Source organism: Papilio xuthus, unplaced genomic scaffold, assembly GCF_000836235.2.
Source record: "Papilio xuthus unplaced genomic scaffold, Pxut_1.1 DF829129.1, whole genome shotgun sequence".
NCBI lineage: Eukaryota > Metazoa > Arthropoda > Insecta > Lepidoptera > Papilionidae > Papilio > Papilio xuthus.
The window spans coordinates 1,803,167-1,821,475 of record NW_013529520.1 but is presented as its reverse complement, the minus strand read 5'-3'; positions in this window follow the sequence as shown (position 1 = coordinate 1,821,475).

Genomic DNA, 18,309 nt, shown 5'->3' with positions numbered 1-18,309 from the left:
TAAATATTAAAGTAAATAGAAAGTCAATACAAGAATGATCATACGATAGCCTAACACAACTCACAGTGACAAAAACTACGTCACTGATTGACGGAATTGTTTCGATCGAAGCAATAACGAGGCTAGCGACGGATCTCTTCGACAGCGATACTGTGATAAGCTTTTTCCATTCTCCGTCGATTGTATCGCCAGTTCAATTAAACTAATGATGCCCCTCCGCCCCTCTACCCACCCTCCTCTACACTTCCTTTTCGCAATATAAACGATTCCCACACTGTGTGGGATAACAAACAATTTTTATTAAATATACGAAATGTGAAGCCTAAAATAAGATTTTAAATAAATGTAGAAAAGGATTTTGATGGCTGATTAACTGGCTTATATACGTACTATCCAAATTTGTTGATTACGCAATCATTCCGGCTTCTCCCTTTTCCCCCTTAGAGATAAAATAAAATAGAAAAATATTTACTTCGTTTTATACTTAAGTGACTCATAGCTTTGGCAGTTCAGTATTAGTCACACGAGAAATAAAATAAGTATTCTACTTAAAGGTTACGAGCTTACTACAAATGAAGATGAGCAATATGAAAATATATAAATAGTGTGTATGTTGTACAGTTAGTAATAGTTCCTACCGAGGGGTCAGAACCTATCCTAAGTTAGGGGTGACTAAGCCATAGTCAACCATGTTGGCCCAGGGCGAGTTGACTTCACACATATCTTTGAATTTCTTGTCAGATATGTGCACGATGTGTCGATGTTTTCCTTCAATATTAGAACGTCGGATAAATATACATATGTAAAACAAAAAACACATTGGCACATTGCCAGATTCGAACCCAGGACATGCAGATTGCAAGTCAAGTACTTATCCCCTGAACCACCGACGCTCCATATGGAGGTATGTGATATAGGTATAGATCTTTGCTATTTATAACACATAGAGTAGACGATATTAAAAAAGTTTCATATAATTACAAATTATGTCTTTCAACTCATTAAAGAAAAAAATATCGATTGTTATTTGTTTATCGATTTATTTAATGCTTCCAATTTTCCTTGTCGTTATCAAGTTCTTTCGTCGTCGATGTAATTTCTTAAGATACTTAAAAATTTATTTGGCCAATGGCACTTTGGGTATTATCGTTGTTTTATTTTCTCCTTTGATGACCGAGCTTCTTAATTGCAGTCTTTAAATTCGAGGTTGATTACATGCCTTTAATTAAAATACTTCGTTAGCTATTCTGTTGGCGAAGTTAAATAAATCTCTCCGCAATTAACAAATACAAATTATTTTTTTAATGCTGTAAATAATGTCCTCAAACAATAAGTTTACATTTACAGATATTGATTCAACTAATAGAGCGTCGGTGGCTCAGGGGTCAAGCACTTGACTTGTAATCTGCAGGTTTTCTGTTCGAATCCCGCCATGTACCAATGTGTTTTTCGATTTTCGATTTACATTCTTACGGTGAAGGAAGACATCGTGATGCAACCTGCTCATATCTGAGAAGAAATTCAAATATATGTGTGAAGTCAACCAAACCACACTTGGCCAGCGTGGTTGACTATGGCCTAGTCACCGTAACTTAGGGCAGGCTCCGAGCCTCTCGGTGGGGACGTATAGTACGTAGATAACTTCACTAATTAATAGACGACTCGAGACTCTTGCAACGGTATAACTGAAAACATGTCTTTACTTAACAAACTTTTCATGTTACCTAGATTAGTACTCTCTCATATTATTAGATTTGCATTGTTTATTCTTAAATAGACAAGTTATCGTAGTATATTTAGTGTGAAATCATCGAAAACCAAGGCAACATAAAGAGCACTCGTAAAGTAGAAAAATAGCTGTAACCCGGCATCATTAGTCGGACCTGTCGCCCTCCGACCCGGCGCGCCCTCCGCAGGGACACGCGGGACGTGATAACGTCCCTCACTCCGCGTGTGTGCGACGGTGGCTTTCATTGTATGGCCATAAGACTTGCGAATTAATAAGCTATATAATTTAAACAATTATTTAATCGGCCGGATATCATAAAGGCAAATTCTATACTAAAAATGTCTAAACCTCTAAATACTTCATTCTTTTATTTTATGTTATTGTGTCAATATGGAATGATTTTTCAGTTTTTCTCGCAATATTTTACTGTTATCAAACGTTTCAATAAGTCAAGTTAACTTTTATTTAACAAAATATATTTAAAAAATACAGAGGAAGTTTGGTAATTAATTATTTTTAATCAAACGTTGTTTTCATGGCCCCAATCTTATGCCTACATTGATTAACTATCACGAGCGATGTTAAGTGGATAGCGCTATTGGAATTTATTATATTGTTTAAAGCCGAGATAGAACAGGTCTGATACGGGACAAGCTATCGTTCATGTTTACCGATCTAATATTCCCGGCTGTCGGTTCATAAATCGTTTGTTGCATTACCAGGTCCGGCTTGCGGTACCCGAGTTAACTGGTTGTCTGAGAAATGGCCATTGTTTTGACTTAATGACTCATGGTACGAATAAGTAACAATTATTAAAACTTTTTGGATGTAAATTCTTTATTTTATTTCTACATTAAACAATTCTATGTGAACCAGAATACTTGTATATCCATAATAATATGTAACGTAATTTTGCAATTTATCGTCACTACGAAAGCTCTAGTTAAAATGATTATCACCAAATAAAAGGATTATTTTCATTTGTATCTTTTACTATTTCATAGAGCCTCACGAATAATTTGATTAATAATGAATAGTCGTATGATTCAGCAATCAAGACTTTTGGGATTTGTATTGCAGGATATCACCTAAAATAAAGATGGAACGAATGTTCCATGCTAAGCAAATTAGAGAGAACCTTATTTTGTCGAATAACTTTGACATGAGCTTTTTTTATAACAGAAGGGGGCAAACGAGCAGCGGGAACACCGAGGTGTTCAACGACGCTCATGGACATCAGCAATACCAGGGGAACCGCAGATGCGTTGCAGCTTTCTATATTGATCAATTAAATCTTCGTGATAACCAAGCTTTGCTGTGGATTTACACTACGCAAACACTCTTATAAACACATATTTTAATCGTCAACTCTCTTTAAAAAACTGAACAACATTATGTTTTAAACAAATGTTTTTGCAGTGTACATCGACGGTTATGTAACATTCCAATCATTACGTTCTGATTCTAGGCGCTAACTTTGCAGAAAGATTAACGAAAAGTAGACACGAAAGTGCACTCATCCCTAAAAAGGGGATTGTCTAAATTTTCCCTGACCGGTACGTTTGTGCCGTAAAATCTGAGCGGCCAAGCTTTTATGCCACAAAAATAATGACATTTTTTATAGAAGAATCTCCCCCTTCTAAAGTAACTAAACGACCACAACAAAATATAACTGTATTCACGCCGTAAAACATTTTTTGCTACATTTACTTTATTACTGAGACTAAAAGCATTTGTCGCATAGATATATTCAAACCAACAATTCATTATGGGCTTGTTGACACCCTGCAAAAATATTTTTTGACGTTATTAAAATATGTTACGTGGTGTGAATTAAATTATAATGATATACATGTGAAAAAGAAATAAACAAGAAAAGGCCCGCAAAGCATCTGCGGTTCCTCTGGTATTGCTGATGTCCATGGGCGTCGATGAACATCTCGATGTTCCCGCTGCTCGTTTGCCCCCTTCTCTTATAACAAAAAAAAGTTATATAAACAAATTTTAATTTGTGGCTACAAGATTAGAGGAAGACCAAAAAGTAGAAATACATTCATATCGTTCGATAGAGTTAAATGAATAATTTATATACTGTGCCAACCTTCCGAATGGAATAGCGAGATGATGAAAATGATGGTTAGAAATAATACTTAAATCTGAAACTCTAACATTAGTTCTGGGTGCATTGTATATATTCTATTTTCTTGATACACTAATCTCCTGTAAGCTTTATTGCGCATGTCATGAAAGGGATTTGGAAAGGCAATGACCTCTGTTTACTTCTGTATTACGATGATTAATTACAGTCCCTTGAGGTGTTTGAATTCTCTAACATGTTATCGATAAATTAAAGAATAATCATGATGGCTTTATTCATTTGTTTTTAAATTAAATTAAATCTTTAATTTTAGATAGCTGGATGGATTTTTATATGTATCTCCAGAACAGCTCAAAGAATCTTGATGAAATTTGGCACAGATGTAGAACATATTAGGTTAGGTTAGGACATCTAAATCTAACTATATCCTAGAAAATTGAACCAACAAAACCTACCAATAGTTATTAATGTATTAATCAGCAATATTTTTCTACAGTAATAAACAATACTATGAAGAAAATAAACCGATGTTCATCTGTCATGTGCCAAAAGAATTACTCTCTGCCAATGAATCATCAGACAACGTTCAACGCATCGAATAAGAATGCGTAAAATAATTGGTTATTTGATTCCATGGGGGCAGGAATGCGTTCATTGCATGCTATATTCTGGTCACATCAGCGACATCTCTTGGGACAAGGGGAACGTCAGTGAACACCTTGCAATATTACCCTCACGGACAGAAAACTTGTCGGCGCATAAATACTATTTATGTCTTTATATATTTTCTTACTTTTGGGATTAACTACTAAATGCTTCTCGATCACGTATACAATTCTTCAGAGTACATTCTTTGGTGTTATTAGATATTAATAGTTTTATTATATTATACTAGCTGTCGCCCGCGACTCCGTCCGCGCGGGATTAAAAATAGATGTTAGCCTATTCTCAGACCTACTTAATATGGTCACAAAATTTCATGAGAATCGGTCAAGCCGTTTCGGAGAAGTATGGGAACGAAAATTGTGACACGAGAATTTTATATATAAGATAATCTTACTAATATTATAAATGCGAAAGTTTAGATGGATAGATGGTTTCAAAGTAACTTGGGAACTGCTCAACGGATTTTGACAAAATCTGGCACACATATAGACCATAGTGTGGAAGAACACATAGGCTATACTTGTCAAATGTTTTTTTTTTTTTAATTTGGCGTGGACGGAGTCGCGGGCGACAACTAGATTTAAATAATATCAAATATCTATTTAGGAAAAGAAATAGCAATCTTACGGAACTTTTTGTTTTGTATATCTTAAAAAAATAATAGGTGTTTGGTTATTTGCTTTTTACTCTATTTGATTTAATAAGTATCAAAAATGTTATTTTTTGTTCGAAACAGGCAATAAATTTGTAACAATAAATATTTTGATATACGACATTAGTTTTATGGACGAATATTTTACCTGCGAATAATTTATATCAGCTCATGACAGGTGACAACTTTAGGAAGCTGTATATAAAATTTATGAATTTCTATATTTTTAATTTTTAAATTCAGCAGCAGCTTTCTGCAACTTCCTGTGTTTAATAATGGACGGTTATTACGAGTAAGTCGGCCATCCAAATCAAAAAACAAATCGACGATTTGATGTAGTTTTTAAGAAGAATGTGCCGTGGAAAAAATTATCGTGGAAAGAATATATGCTGCTCTTTTTCTGTCTTATTAGACATTATTAATTAGAATTATTTGGAGCGAATGGCGTACTTTTTTGCAAAGTCAAGTGTTAGATCGGATAAAAGGGACATAAGCGTTGATATATTAATAGGTCTACTGTTGCGCCAATCTATCTATCTATCTACTAAGCCATGAGACGCCCACTGCTGGGCATAGGCCTCCCCCAAAGATCGCCACGATGACTGATCTTGTGCCACCCGCATCCAGGACGCTCCCATACAACGCGCCAATACAACGTATCATTGTCGGTTTTTCTTCCTAACAGTACTACTTCTTAAAACTTTTTTGCATGCTGGAAATTACTACCATTAAGAACGCTCTTATCCATGGCCATGTATAAAGAATGTTTATTCGAGAAGATAATACAAAAATTGGAAACAGAAATTAAGATATACAAAATTATACTTAAGCTTACATTTAGAATTGAAGTTATTATTTTTTAATAACTGAAGAAAACTTCTTAAATTTGCGATTTTTTTATATCATAAGGTGGCAAACGAGCGAAATAGCGAAGTAACCGTTGTCCATAGACTTATGCAATTGCATATGCGAATGACGTTATCACAAAAGAATAAACAGAAAATAGCAAAAATTCTGTACTATTTAATCTATAAGACTGTACCTTTGAAATTTCAATTTAATTCACCTCGAGCAATTTCTTTTTACGAGAATGTGTTTGAGCTTGAGTCTTATACATTTATTAAACCCCTTGCTATAAATGTGGATGTTGGTGCGCGAATTCTAAAAGATAACGAAATAGAATCGGTCTGCGCGGGTAGGGAAGGGAACCTTTTTTAAACAATATGTACACCATCGTGTGGAAAGCAGCGACATTTTAAAAAGATAAATATTTTTAATTAAATTAAATTTGTGTATTTATATTGAATAATTAAAGTAGCTAGAAAGAATTAAGATTAATGTAGTTAGTAGTTGTAGCTACTTTAGTTGTACTAAAGTACAATAAAAGTTTTGTGAGAAGTAAATCTTGTATAATATGAAAACGAAAATACAGTCTAAGGTCAACATATACGAGTACAAAAGTTTTTTTTTTTAATAAGAAAACTTTGTAAATTTGTATTACTATAGTAATTGCTTGTATTGTGTTGTAGATATTAGTAAATACAGAAGCGGCAAAATATATTTGAAATAAATATCAAGTTACACAAAATGTTTAAAACGTATAATTTAGTGCCTGATTTTAATAAAGTGAATTTAGCAAAAATGTGATCCGGATTAAAACACTACCTTAGTTGCTCAATTTTCTTTACCCAATATTTTTTAAGTGTATTTCTTTTGTGTAGACTTCGAACTGAATGGTTTTTTTTACAAAAAAATTATATATACAATTAGTTCTACAACATTCTTAACTCTATATGCACAGAAAGTGCTCAGCTCAGCTCACGTTTCTGTTTATACTTTTAACCGCTAAAATATTGTTTCTGGCGAGCATGATACAGCGGAGTCAGCGGCTCACATGCTCACACACGCTCATACACGCTCATACAATCTTATACATGCCCGTATGAGTCGGATTAGAACGAATAGACGGGAACAAATATTCGCTTATACAACTAGGTAACTTTTTGGCGATTTCGTTTCTTACGTTTCTTTGCTATGGTGTAGAATACGTTGATGATTGAAATTTTATCAATTTAATAATGAGACTTTATCCATCATATGATTAAAAAAGAAATTAATAGACAGACATAGTTAACTGATAAAACAAGAAAACAAACGATGTTTTTTCGGAAAACTATGGTAGGTATTATGTTTTATTATGATTATATTTATACAAACTTTTGATCTAAAATAATCCAACAACTTTATTAAACAACAATATATTTAACTATCTGATATGTAGGTTAATTAATTCAATTATATTACATTCTTTATGAAAATTTTAATAGCAATTTTACTCGAATCGATAGTATGCAAAACAAATCTCTGGCTGGTATTTTTGTCTTTGCAAACACTCTCACCGTTTATCCTTATCTAGTATCAATAGTCTTACAAAGCTATTTGGATCGTTAGACGCCGCGTTACAATTTTATACCGCCGAAACTCCTTGTATTTCCCCACCGAGACTAGTAGACATAATCCGGCTCTCTGTATATTGGACTAGGCAATATCAAGTTAGTGTTGCTAAACCAGCGTTTGCTCTGTTCTCGATATTGGGATAGCTGTACCGTGCATTTTCGGCCCGATACGAGATTGCGATTACCTACTATAAACTTGATAAGGGATTTGTTAATAGTCTTAGCCTTGCCAAACTGACACTTTTAGGTCGTATTAATAATGGACTTACAAGGCATTTGTTGTTTTACAAGTTCCTTGTTTTATAAGATCTTAGTTACATGAGAAATAATATCAAATAGTTTTATGACAAATGTTTTAAATACTACTTTATAGAGATTCTGATCTCAGAAAACACCGATCAGTAGCTATAGTAGTACACGTGAAATGTTGATAGTTTTAAAACTCTGTTTTAACTATAAAGTACAATCGGACCACAAAAACCGGGATCTCAATAAATTTGTACAGTGCAACACTAATTAATCACTTCAGGAACAGTACGTATACATACAAGCGACACGGACTAAGTTCATAATTGTATTCGGAGTTTGGACAGCACTTGATTGATTACCCTGCACTGTACTGGCTCGGTTGCCCCGCAGTGTACGAATTAGGTCACTACACCTGCACACTTTCGGGTGACGTTGTGTAAACTAATTCGACTTTATCATTGATTTTACACCAATGAAATTTTGAAGATTGTTAAAGGATCTCATTAATTTCTAGTCAATTTTGAAATTCAAAGTTTGAGACTTTTTTAAATTATTAAGTTCTTATAAATAAAATACAGTTAAATAAAATTGCTATGTAACAAATAAATTACACAAGGAAATTAATAAATGAAATCTTTTAGTATTTATTTATTGTGTTGTTTGGAAAAGTTAACAACTTTAACTAAAAACTTTTAAAATGCACAATGTAAAACAAAATTGTTTTTTCACAGCGGTTCCAACGCAACACAAGTCGTTCCCATGTATCTAAAACACCGAAACAAATTCCCGTACAAAGGCCAAATTGTGTTTGAATTTCTCGATTCGGTACAAAACCGCATCGTGGGCCGACGTTTGTGTGTTTCAATTTCAATTTTCGAATGAACTTTGAATACATGCGATTAATTCCTTAATTCGTGGTGTGTTCATTAAATCCCCAGTTTTGTTTGGTTTCAACTTTACTCGGTCGGAAGTGAAACACAGGTCATGATTTCGAACTGAATTTTATTTCACTTGCTGACATTAATTATGCATTCCGCTCTTTGTAGCCTGTAGCCTTGATGGAATAAAAAGTAACAAATTTAACAACTAGAGCGACGGCTACAACTTTGATTGTATTTACGATGAGTTAATTGCAAAGATGGCGACTAACAAACATTGTACCTTAATGTTGTACTTTTACATATTTGTTAACATTTTGCTCAAGATAATATATCTCTTTACTGCAATTAACAATTAAAGTTGGCAGTGTAATATTTTAATGACATGGTGGAATCAGATTGCTACATAAGTCGTAAGGAACGAATGTCTTTGTGTACTATTGTAATTATTTGTAAACACTGGTAAATCGAAAGTTATTAAAGAAAACATCGAACAAGTGTTAATAAAAAATAATATATTAAAAACCAGCTGATGCCTGCGACAAAACCGAAATTGAATTAATTAAAAAAAAGGGTCTTGACAGACGGACGGTCGGACAACAAAGTGATCCTATAAGGGTTCCGTTTTTTTCCTATGAGATACGGAACCCTAAAAATTAGTAGCTTATGAGTTCTTCCAAACTATGTTCTACATCTGTGTAAAAATATCCATCCAGACATCCACATTTAAAATATTTTAGTATGAAGTATAGTATCATAATCAAGGTTTGCAGTTCTAGTATATTTCTCAAAGTTTTTTTTTAATGATTTTTTTGTAAATCGCTCTTTGACCTGTAATTGAAACATTACCAATAAACCTTAGGTTGCTATGACATTAAGCCGAGAATCATGACATCTCAGTGGGTTTGCACCAAAAGGATTGAAGGAACCGGGCATGGGTCACTACTCCATGCTTGCGGTTGGGTTGGATACGATTTGATAGTTCTGTACCCATCACTAGTTAACTGTGTAGAAACGGACCCCCTATTAAATCGTATCCAACCCAACCGCAAGCATGGAGTAGTCACCCATGCCTGGTTTCTTAAATCCTTTGGGTGCCAACCCACTAAGATGTCATGATTCTCGGCTTAATGCAACCCAAGGTTTAATGTCTTATTCCCGACCGAGGTGTTCAATAAACAATTACCAATAAATATTGTATTGTATTGAATTGAATTTAATTTGATGTTTCTTTTTTCTTCAAATTATATCTTTTATCGTCAGCAGAAATTCATTGTATTAGTCACTTGATGTGGAAAATTAAAAATATTTACGAGAGACTTATTTTATTAAGAAGTTATTAAGATAAATCGGTCGATTGAACATTGTAAGGCTCTTCGTTTTTTACGAGATATAAGATTTCTAAATTAAATTATTATCAGATATACTTATGTTTTTTTTTTATATCATATGGCAAACGAGCGAGCGGCCACCTGAAATCGCTGCAATAGCGAAGCGACCGTTGCTCATAGACATACGCAATTGCATATGCGTTGCCTACCTTAAATCGACGGAGGAGAGGATGCACAGAAAGGAAAATATCTTCCCTTTCCATGCATCCTCTCATCCGGAAAGCCCACTTCCACTTCCCATCCTTTCCTTATAAAGAAAAAGATGGGAAGGGAAAGAGGACTAAATCAGGCCTCCGGGACGCACACTCATCAGACGAAACGCGGAATTGCTTCCACTTCACGCCTGTCTTCTGTGTGGTCGTGGTGTTTCACCGGGCGAGCCGGGCCGATTCGTGCGAAGATGTTAAAGCGGGCTCTACCACTGTTATGTTATGTATTGTAGCATATAAATACTGTCTTGCATCCAAGGATGTACTTAATTTAAAAATAATATCGTAGTTTAGTTAATGTTGCTACTTTGAAAAAATTCAAACACCAGTCATGTTTCGTACAGTTATATAATATAAAACAATAATACAAAGATTTTTGAAGCAAACGAATCCATATTTGTAAAGCGCCTTCGAAATATAAACTACATTTTCCACAAACCACACTGAAAAAGAAGAACGGTCCCCGGTATTCTTTTGTTGAAGTCAACACTATGTTACTAAAAGTTTAAGAATCTCGAGAGTTTATAATGTTACTAAGTTTTAAGTGATCTGACAATATTAAAAAAATAATTCATTTTGAACTCAACCAGAAATTTGGTAGACAATTCCTTCAGGAATGGAGGTTATATCAGTAAGATTATTAAATAACGAATTTTCAAATCAGTCGGTAACATTTGTATCGAATAAGGCATTCTGAACACGTGTTGTCGCAACCTCGCACTCTGACCACTTAATTCAATGAAGGCCGGATTCATTGGACTGCGGCTAGTCGGATTTACAAACGTGGCCTAATCAAACCCCACACGCTTACCTATTATTGTAATCACGTTAAAGGAACTTTGTTTTGATTTTATACGCAATAGGAAAACGGGAAACATTGATTAGTGGAGCTAGTCCATGACTTAATTTTTTGAAGATAAAAATTATCTGTTGTTTATTTCCCTCATTAAAAGTAATCCGTAAAATGAATCATATCGCAAGCAAATTCTTAGTAATATAAAAAAGGTTAGATAAATGTATGGATGTTTGTTAGAAGTATCTTAATATCGGGTCAACGCTCAAGCTTAACATACTCTGGAAGAACAAATAGGCTATTTTTTAAATTTGTTTTTTAATTCCTCGCGACCGGAGTCACAATCAACAGCTACTAACCAATAAATCAAATTATTCTGTTTGCCCGACATATCCATTTTACCCGTCCGTACCCGATTTTAAATGTATTTAAATTTAAAGTCATCACTAAAATAATTGAAATGTTACAATTTTAAAACCAAATGTCTTCATTCCCAAGTGTTAATCGCCTTAAGTTTTTATTAAAAAAAAAACATGAAGGTCGTTAAACGGTTCACATCCCGTTCTCGCGTGTGCATGTAAATCTCGACAATAAACTTTTAGTTTTGACAATAAATTCAATTGGCCCATCGATAAATTTTCAACGCGTATTTTCGCTAAGGTCACATCCGTTTGTGCGACGTCGTAAAATATTTTATCGCTGACTTTATATCGAGTACTAAAGAAATGAGCCGTCATGACAAACAAAAATTACGTCTAATTCTTTGAATACGCTTGTTTTTATTTCGCTGAACTTTTTGTAGTAAAAAATAAATTCATTATTACATATTAAATCAAATGACTGAATTAAAATATGTCAAAACTTTCATAAAGGTGAAGCGATAAGTCAGAGTATAGTTATTTTTCAAATGAAATTGAATCCCTGTGACAGGGCGAGACGGGAAAGGTGTTTACTGCGAACAGACGACCGTGGAAATACGAACTGTCGTCTCGTATACTCAGATACGATAAATTTTCTTTAATCTAATAAAGAGCAGTGATTTGCAGACCGTGGAGTCGGATTCAAATTGACAGGCGCGAGGAAAGTTGCCTTCGAATTAGATGCATGCGATAAATGAAATTTATTAACCTCAAGTTTTATCACTATTTTAAGTTTTAAGTGTTCGCATTGTTATTTATTTGAAATACAACAAGTTTGTGTTTGTTATTTTGCATTATTTTGTTAGATATATTTTCAATTGATACAAAGAACAATCTTTGCTAACTAACTTTCGCAACTATTTTGTTTTAAATTTTTAGAATAACTACCCAATTTCATCATTAGCTCACTATACGTTCCTAATGAGTGGCTTGGAGCCAACCCTATGTTAGGGGTGCCTACCTACTTGGCTAACAAAAAGTTCTCTAGTAAAGTATTCTTGTAATCTTGATTGGGATGGAAATGTACATTGCAAATTTTAAATAATTTTAATTTACTTTATGCAATTTATCCTGGAAGTGACTAAAAGGCGTTTACCACTTCCATGCTTGAGGCTTTTACTTAAATGCTCATCTATCTATTACGTGGGTGCTTAGATACATATCTTAGAATATATCTGTACACTGAAATCGTAGTATTTTCTAAGCCAGTTTTATTTATACTATAATTAAACGTCTTAACACCTGATATAAATTTCATTTTGCTATCTTATTTTGTAATTATCTTTCGACCTAAATGAAAACAGTAGAAGGTATACTTTGAAGAATAAGGGCTACAAATATCTGATAGTCACGTGTTACGATCGTTGCTCACGTTTCTTGACATTCGGGAGGTTTGGCAAAAACAAAAGAATTACGTTATTTTTGTTAAAATGGTTCATTTGTCACCATCCAATATATTTTACTAGATACAAAAGTTTCTACAAATATTGTTCTTTTATTGTTAATCGATTATCTTACTCATCCAACTAATATTATACATGCGAATGTTTAGATGGATGGATGGATGGTTGGTAGTTTGAAGGTATCTCCAAAACGGCTGAACGGATCTCTATGAAATTTGGTATACGTGTAGAACATATAGACTACTTATTATGTTTTTTTAATTCCGCGCAGACGGAGTTCGGCGACAGCTTTCATCTTTTTTCATGTAAATAATCATTCGATAGTTAGTAAATTAAAAAGCAAAACTAAATAAGAAATAGAAAGGGCATTAACAATTGTCCCATCTACTCTCACGCACGGGAAAATTCTATACAATTTCATTGCAATAAATCTCCAAGCCAAAGTTATAAAGTCTTGCGTCGAACAAGACTGAACTAAGGAGATAATGTATTTCGGTCAGGCCATTCTTTACGCGTTCTTATTCTGCAAGCTAAATCCGATTTAAAGATTTGCGATATAAGCTTCCTTCTCATATATCAATGATATTGAAGTTTGTAGTATGTATGAATATACTAGGTAACGCCCGCGACTCCGTCCGCGCGAATTAAAAAAAAATACTAGCCTATGTTCCCGACTATGCTCTACATATAAGCCAAATTTCAGCGAGATCTATGCAGCCGTTCTGGAGATACCTTTTAACAAATAATTTTAATAGTAAGATAGAGACAAAATGTATGCGATAATTGACCCATGACTTAAGTGTAGATAATTTGAAATGATCTAATATAGATTAGGAATATCCTTGCAATTAATGGCATATGATTGCATATAACCGGTTACAGAGACACTGGTAATACCAATATGTCATTGCTAATAGCTTTCTTGATTGCTACGTTAAGTTAAAGATATAGATTTAAGATAAGAAGTCAATATTTCTGTACTGTGAGAGCCCTGTTTGACATCAACGAAGTTGTTGATAAAATGAATATTCATTTAGCAAATAGAACTCTACTTATTTCTACTAATGTCGATGACATTACGAATACGTTCTTACGAATATTCGTAATACACACTCTGTCTGCAAAACTTGAATACAATTTTTTTTAAATCCGTATCTCTTTTTTTATAACAGAAGGGGGCAAACGAGCGGCGGGAACACCGAGGTGTTCAACGACGCCCATGGACATCAGCAATACCAGAGAAACCGCAGATGCGTTGCCAGCCTTTGAGATAGTGATAAGCTCGCTAGCATCTAGCGTGCTTTTGTTGACATACAGCAGTTAGACTTATTAGATTCAATATCAAAATAACCAAAAGATACAATCGCACGTACATTTCCATGAGGAAAAGCTTCAATACTTTCGTATTTATAGAATCGTAAAACTTTTACGATCCAAAGCATAATCCGATCATAAAATTATAACTATTGGATATCGAAGCCACCGAATATCATAAATCTGATTTTCATTACAAATACAAATACGATCAGAATTACAATATCAATTAGGAAAATGCTCTTTAAGAAACTATTTTTAATTTTTTTTTCGATTTTTGTACTATGATTTTTTGCAAATAATTTTTTTTTCGTGTTATTTATTTAATATTGTCAACCACAATTTTACGGACTGATAAACGGCTTATTGGAGAAAAGCATTTCTCTATAGATAATTTCAAATATTAAAAAAAGAAATATAATTTTGTGTTTGAATTTCGAACAATGGGCGATCACATTGTATAAATAAAAGCTGTTTTAGGGATATTAATTCAAATCTTGTTCAAGTTCCCTGGTAGTTGTTAGCACTAGTGCTACGTTTTAGTTTTATTTGCGAAACGTGTCTTCTAGCCATCGAAAAGCATTAAGGTATTAAAATTTATTGGCGAGTGGGCGCTTCTGTACAATGGCCTTAGAACATTGTATTGTTGACGTCACGCGTCCATACATCAAATTTGACATGATTGCGTTAATACGGTTACAGAATAGCGCATCTGCTTCTGCCCTTGACCATTGAGAAACGGATCAGGCAAGAGTCACCATTGTATTAAATAAATTCTGCCAATATTCGGGGTGAGATGAACATCATAATCGCACATGTGTATAATATACTGTTATGTATTTATGAACGCATATTAATTAAAAATGTACACACACAATATAAGCACATAAGGAAGCAAGTATAGTACTTATTGTTCATTTTTATTTTGAAGGGATTGTGCCAGGTCCTGTCCTTTAAAGCGCAATACTGATGCCCTAATGGGATTTGTTAGCCGATGTTAATACATTTTAAGTGTGATGAATGGATTTGCGGTTGACTTATGAAATTGTAACTTATTCTGTTGCTCTCGCAGCTCTGTGTCATTGTAGTAGGCGTAAATAATAATAATATCTGACTAAAATTTTTGTCACTACATCGTACTATATATTCCTAAAATCTTCGGTAAATACAAAAAATATTTTGATGAAGCAACTGTGTAAATGAGGGCTAATTTTTTTTTTATTTTTTATCTTAAAAATGTTTTCTCTTTCTGACTCGTGGCTCCTTCTAAAATAATTAAGGAACATATTTGGAAGAAGAATTACACTAAATCGAAGATTTAACGTAAGATTTAAATGTATAAAATAATGAGTAGTACAAACAGGTAATGTGAATATTTTGTAGTATAGTTAAGCTACTAATCAGTCTCGCACGTACAGTCAGCGTCATATAGATCGTCACAGACAAGATATGCAAATATATAGGTACACCAAAAGTATTCAATTATATCGGTACAACAAAAGTCCTCAAAATAATAGATACATTCACCCTGCTCAAATACATCGGTACATACACAGCGTCAAATATATGAGTACATGCAAGATGCTCATAAATATCGTAGCAGCCACAGCGTCATAAGTAACGAAGCAGTCAAGGTGCGCAAAAATATCGGTACATTTGACAAAATTGAACTCTATCCCTATATACTTGTGATACAATTTGGAATAAACTACTTCTGTTACATTCATTTGACACTTTGCATCAAACCATTTTTCAAAATTTACTAAAAGTGTTCGACGCGGATGACAGATATTAGGAAGATAAAACCAACATCAAATTTAAGTTTGTCATCATATATGCTAGTTTGGTCTCGTGGCCTTACCGTTCGCCGCCGTTGGTACGTAAGGTCGGCGGTTCAAATCCCAAGCCACTATTTTTTTTTTTGATATTTAACTTTTTAATTTTAATATCGAAGCACATGTAATTAAATTCTATCGCCGTAGTTATTAGGTACTTTTTGATATTGCCTTGGACTAATGAGTTTGACCGTTAAAGTATTTTTCTATTTCAAACAAAAATGAAGGAGATAAAGCGATGCTATTGGCATGTAATTTGTTTATTACTCAAGTTTGTTAAACTTGTACCGGTAAAAATAACACTTTTACTTTTACCTTTTACTGATACTGATTATATTTAAGAAACAAAGAAAAAAACTGAATGTCAATATCCAAACAACATCAAATTTTTGGTCGATTGCAATAAACATTTCAGTGTGCGTGGGTACACATATGTAGATAACACTTGTACGTATAGTTTCCGCGCGTACCATTCTTAAAACCCGCAAAGACAATCCACGCTCCGCCCACTCACTTCACCCGCGATGGTCTGACCTAATTGTTGTTAACTTTATTTAAATTTCTTTCTACCCGACAGCGAAAATTATAAAAAAAAATTGTCGAGCAAAATTTTACATTACCAAATTTTTACTAGTTATGAAAAAATCACCCCGTGATTGATAAAATGAAAAAAAAGTAGCCTGAGATTCGAACCGGTAAACTTACATATTACGGAAAACATACTAGAATACTGCGCCAATCTAGTATTATATATATATATTGTGACAAGGCAAAATTTGATATTAATTAATACGTATGTGTCATATTCGGCATGACAAACTTTTATATTTAAGCGTTATGACAGGAGAAGAAAAATATTGGGTTGCCCAGTAAGTTCGTGCCTCTTTATAAGGAAAATTGAAACCCTGTTCTCTTAAATTTTTGGAAATGTTTTTAAATTATATTGGTACCACTCTATACCTAAAACGTCTTTTATTATTGGATAAAATTTTAAAAATTAGTTTTTATCTCAACCAATGAAATGAAATTATTCACAATATAGAAATTTTTGTGACGTTTGATAATGGTGGAAATCCGAAAATGAATCCACTTCAGCTACAGTCTATTGTAAGCTTTATATCGAAAATCAGAACGAACTTTCCGGACAACCTATAATGTTAATACAAAGTGTCAAATGAATGTAACAGAAGTAGTTTATTCCAAATTGTATCACAAGTATATAGGGATAGAGTTCAATTTTGTCAAATGTACCGATATTTTTGCGCACCTTGACTGCTTCGTTACTTATGACGCTGTGGCTGCTACGATATTTATGAGCATCTTGCATGTACTCATATATTTGACGCTGTGTATGTACCGATGTATTTGAGCAGGGTGAATGTATCTATTATTTTGAGGACTTTTGTTGTACCGATATAATTGAATACTTTTGGTGTACCTATATATTTGCATATCTTGTCTGTGACGATCTATATGACGCTGACTGTACTTTGTTAGTTCAATATGTCTGCTTCAAACATTTGAATGTGGCAAAGTTGCGGCGGGTGGCGGGTGGCGGGTTAACTGTCCATCGTCGCTGTGAAATGTTTACGAGCTTCTGGAAGTCGTTTGCGGCGACAAATATAATAACATGACATGTGCTCGGTTTTACATAAAGCATTGTTATAGCTCTATAAAACATTGTCGAATGGAATTATCTATTCCGTTATGAAAACTATCGCTTGTCCGATTTGCTACATTTTGTGCTCTAAGTATTGAATTTGTTAGGACAATGTAAACGCGCATTTTCTATATTTCTCACCTTTTTGCTCGACTGGGTGGGGGTACAGTAGTGCCCCCGGATACTCCTCTTCCCCAATTAGTCCTGTAAGATACAAAATAACGAGGGAGTTAATATGAAAGTAATAGGTATTGTAGTGAAATTAAAATTATTGACAACACGAAATTTTAAGATTTTCCTAAAAATTTGATCTTATAAAAATTCACAAGAAACAAAAAAAAAGTTGTTTAGAAAATGTAAGAGAATATATCGCCTCCGTGTTATATTTTACAGCTGTTTTATTGTGACAATTTTCTTGAATTACATAATTCACGTCACTCGATGAAAATATTGGAAAAATTACGTTTTCTTTGTATTCCCTTGGAATACCTCACACGAAGCAAAGAACATCTATATATATATATATAGAGTATCTATAAATTACCCAAAGCGAGAGA